The sequence below is a fragment of the Chrysochloris asiatica genome, unplaced genomic scaffold (genome assembly GCF_000296735.1).
Source record: "Chrysochloris asiatica unplaced genomic scaffold, ChrAsi1.0 scaffold00075, whole genome shotgun sequence".
NCBI lineage: Eukaryota > Metazoa > Chordata > Mammalia > Afrosoricida > Chrysochloridae > Chrysochloris > Chrysochloris asiatica.
This window is the reverse complement of record NW_006408593.1, coordinates 11,520,409-11,525,151: the sequence shown is the minus strand read 5'-3', so window position 1 is coordinate 11,525,151 and position 4,743 is coordinate 11,520,409. Positions and strand designations below refer to the sequence as shown.

The following is a 4,743-nucleotide window of genomic DNA, read 5'->3' as shown; positions in this document are numbered from 1 at the left end:
AAAAATCAAAGACTAAACACCAGTTTATTAAAAAAAAGAAAAAAAAGGGAGGGTCTTGAAGAGGGTAACACAAATCTGAACCTGCCTGGAAAAAAAAAAAAGGAAAAGTTCTCCAGTCTCATAGAGACATAATTTGGTGCAGCCTGCTTTGCAGTAGGAGTGCTCAGGCCTCAGTTCAGCCCTGGAGGCAGGCAGCATGCCCTCTACAGCTCATCCTTAGCCTGGTCTGCAGCTTCTTCTTCTTCCTAGTCCTCGTCATCCTCATCTTTTTCCTCCTCCTTGCGCTTTTTGTCCTCTTCCTCTTCCTTTAGCCTCTGTTCTTCATCCTGCTTGTCCTTCATGAGCTTTTCTGCAGCCTTTGTGATACCCCATGTCTCATTACCAAACTCCTCAGCATAGACCTCATTGTTGGTGATGAGGAAGTTGTCAAGGATGGTGCCCGAATTGACCTGTCAGAGATCCAGGCCCAGCACAGCAAAGCTGTTGTAGAGTAGATGCTGGCATCGAGGGAGTACACGGGGTTGTCAACCTCCGGGTGGATCCACTTGCCCTTGTAATCTGGGTTGTCGATCTGCTGGAGCTCCCACTCACCCTTGTACTCAGGGTTCCGAATCATAGGTGGTTCCCACTCTCCATCCATATCCTCATCCCAATCCTCGGGCCTCTTGGCATCAGGGTCAGGGATGTGCTCAGGCTTGTCCCAGTCCTCAGGCTTAGAGTAAGTGGAGTCATTGATCTTGGCCCGTTCATCCCAGTCATCGGGTTTGGCAGCATCAGGATCTTCTTGGGTGGCAGGAAGTCCCAGTTATCTTCCAAGAAGCCTGATTCTACCTGGCTGTTGTCAATCTTCTTCACCTCACAGGTGTCTGACCTCACGATCAGGGTGTACAGGTATGTAAATTCATCACTCTTGCAATGGATGTCCGTGTTGATTAGCACGTTCCTGCCCTTGTAGTTGAAGATGAACCTTCTTGGTGCCAGGACCACAGATGTCAGGACCAAACATGATGTTGTATTACGCGTCCCCGTGCATGTCTGTCTGGTCCAAACCATCAGGAAATAGCTTCACACAGCCGCCCCCACAGTCAATGTTCTGCTTGTGCTTCACGGTAAACGGCACCAGGGCCTTGGTCTTGTTGCTGAAGGGTTCGAATCTTGCCAACAGAGCGTAGAAGTGGGCGTCTCGCTTGTCTGCAGCCCTTTATCTTGTTCCTGGTCACCGCAGAACTTGCCAGAACAAATTTTCCAAAATGTAACTTGTGTTTGGATTTGATCTGGTGGTCAGTCCACCCATCTCCATCCAGAAACTGCTCCTTGAAGTAGGTGCTGGATTCGGCAGCAGCTAGGCCGAGGAGGCCGAGCAGCAGCGGACGAGTAGCAACATGGCAGGCCGAGGGGGCGGCGGTGCACAGGCCCTTTAAGTCGGTTCCCCAGCAGCAGCTCTGCAGTGGGGACTTTTGATCCTTTTTTGTGTTTGCTCTTCTATCTTAGTAGTGTTGAGAGATTTATCTTCTAGCTCACTAGTTCTGGCTTCTATCTCTTCAATTCTTTGTCCTTTCAGTGTGTTGTCCATTTCTGATATCCTATTATTAATTGTTTGGACTTCTTTCTGTAGGTTCTGAATAGTTTCCAATGCTGTATCTGTCTTATTTGATTGTGCCTGTAGCACTTCCCCGACTTCTTCCTTATTGTTCTCAAGTCCATTGTAAAGTGTTTTGATACATTTTGTAATCATTTTTCTGAATTCCTTCTCAGGCATTTCCAAAGCCTGCCCTCCTTCTAATATGAAGTTTAGGTCTACCTCCAGCTCATTCATCTCAGTCACTTTATCTTGTTTCTGGACATGTGCTGATATGGTCATCTGCTTTTGTTTTTTGGGCATATTCAGTAGTTAGCTATGGCCTTAAAACTTAGATGAGTGTGTGTTTTGGCATTTTTTATGTTTTCTGATTGCCTTCAGGTAGATGTGATCAGGATGGGCTTCCCTTTTCACTCTTTTTCCTGAAAAATTTCAACATGCCACTGCTGGTCGTTATGACGTAACTCAGGATTTAATTTTCAGCCTGTTTCCTTTGCTCCACAATCCCTGTTCAGACCTTTTTCTTAGTGATAAACAGTCCCAGGCTGGCTGTAGCCGTTTTGCACCGCCGTTTGGTTTTAAGTGGAAACTATCACTTTAAATTTTGAGGAGATCTGTGTGCATGCGTAGTAGAACCCTCTGAGGGTGGGGGGTAGAGTGTCCACTCGCTCAGGCACCCCCTCTAGTCACCAGAATGGTGGTGCGCAGACAGTGAGAGATCAATAAACAGATAAGAAAAAAAGAATGTCCACACCTGTATCTCTACGGTTCTGTCAGGTGTCTGTCATGGCTCTGATCCTTCCCTAGTTCGATCTTACCCAAAATGGCCGCTCAGGGAGCAGTTGAGCACCTTGGATTAGAAAGCACTGGATTTCTTGCTTCTGCTACAAGTTCCACTGGCTGTAAGCTTTCCAACTTTCTAAATATTCCTTTATAAGTGGTTCTGGGACCATCCCCTGAGCCTGCTTTGTCCGGTAATCTGTGTTGTTGCTGACGGAGCTCCTCACTGTATGTCCACCCAATCTGCCATCTTGTTTGTTCTCTCAAGAGTTTCTTTTCTTGACAGAAGGTATACTGGTTAATATTAGATGCCAATGTGGCTAGCTATGACTTCCAGTGGTTTTGCAGACACTGAAGGAGAAATTGATGGCCACTGCTGTGGCAGCTACCTGTGACCATGAAGAAAAGGTCAAAGCCAAGAGCCTCTCAGAAAAAGTGATTTTGACATTGATGGAACCACCAAAACAAAACAAGCAACACCTACCTCTGGGCTTCTCGCCAGGTGAGAAAAATAAACCCCTCTTGGTTTAAGCCACAACCATTAGGTTTCCATTACTGGCAGCCCCATACATTCCTCGACTCACTTAAGCTTGACAAGACTTTCTGCTGAAGGGTAAGTGCTGTCTGATTTATAAATGAGGAAACTGAGTCTTGTTGCAAGTAAGTATTTTGTGCAGGATTTGCAGACTTAAAATTGCCATGCATGTAACCACTAAGCACTTTTCCTCATCTGAAACGCCCTTTCACTACTAAATCCAATTCATCTTTCGGTGTAATCCTGTCAGGCTTCCCCTCAGCACTCCAGTCCACCAACCATTGCTTCTACTACGCTTGTAGAGTCTAGAAATTTCAGGTTGTCTTCTCTTTCTAAGCAGGCTGTTAAATCCTTGTGGATGAATCCATATCCCATTTCTAGGTGGTAAGCAACCCTTTTCTTATATACCTGCCGACAACAGCGTCGTCCTGCGTTCGATACCATTAGCGTACTGAGCACTCTGACTCAGACATTTAACTTCTCTGTTCATCAGTCTTCCTGTCTGGCCGGTTCCAGCTGGACAATAGAGAGCACGTTGCTCAGCTTCGCAGAGCTAGGAGATCACCAAGTTTCTATGGTATCGCAGGCTGCTAGTGTTCCCAGAAACAAGACAACACACACTTGACCATCAGCAATGTCTGTGACAAAGAGCCTCATCAAAGGAAAGGGCACAAGCACCCAACAGTCACCATCTTACTGAGCATACAAGCTTTGACACACTAACTAAACGGCCCCAGACCTACTCCTGAGTGGAAGGGATTTGGAGAACAGATGCCGTTCTACTAAGCACATCGCCCAGCTATCCAGTGCTGTAGACGTGGCTCAGCAGCTCCTGAACTGATGCTCAAAGTGGACAGTAGGGAACATGCCTTCAAGAAAGGCAACAAAGCCTTCTTTGGAGAAGGAGGAGCCAGTTTTTTATACTTTTCAAGAGGCTCCCAGGAAAGTGGCGAGCTGCCTGAGCAGCACAGACCTGAAGCCACATGGAAGGTGAGAATAACTGAGGAGTGGCTGCAAAGGACAAAGACGATGGACAGACTGGGTCTCCTAGCCTTTAGCAGGGGCGGACTCGCCAGATCCACCAGGTGGGACTGCCCAGTGAGCCACTGCAGGAGGATAAGTGCTGCTTTCCCCTGGTCAGTCTCCAGAACACAGCCTGCTGGGAGAAGAGGGGCCTAGCGCATACTCAGATACTGCCAGGGGCCACTTCTCCCGCAGAGCCACACCTGGGTCTTACTCTTTATTGGATTTGACTCACTCTGGAAGGCAGAAGGAGGCAAAGGAAAAAAAGTTCTTGCTCAGTTGGCAAAGAAAGAAAAGGGATGAATTTTGATATTTTAGAGGGTATGAAGCCCTGGTGTGGCACTGTAGGATAAGCACTGGACTGCTAAACTGCAGGGTCTATGGTTCAAAGCCACCAGGGTACCTACTGAGTCATAGCAACTCTGTGTGCAGGCTATAGTTCATCAGACACCCAACACAAGGTCTCTATGACCTGTGCTTAACAAGAGAAGTCAGAAGAGTGGATGGACTCTTCAAGCAGAGATTCTAAAAGTCATGTGGTCCCAATTAGAGCTTAATTCAGTTTCCGGTATCTTAACCTTCAGGTAAGGCTCCCTGGTTTGCACAAATGGTTAAGCACTCAACTACCAGGCAAAAGGTTGGTGGTCAGAAAGAGGTGCCTCAGAAGACAGGCCCAGCCTTGCAAACTCTGTGGGGCAGTTCTCCTCTGCATACCCAGTATACAGAGTCTGCACCAACACTCGCACCAACTGGCAACTGACAAGAGAGCGGAAGTTGTCAGAGGTGGCCCCACCCTTTCTCCCACATCAGAGTGACCGCCACTCAC

At 47.4% G+C, this 4,743-nt stretch overlaps 1 pseudogene; it reads right to left on the bottom strand.

Moving 5' to 3' along the window:
• Nucleotides 1–203: 203 nt before the first annotated feature.
• LOC102829844 lies at nucleotides 204–3,338 on the bottom strand (annotated as a pseudogene).
• Between the last annotated feature and the right edge of the window lie 1,405 nt (nucleotides 3,339–4,743).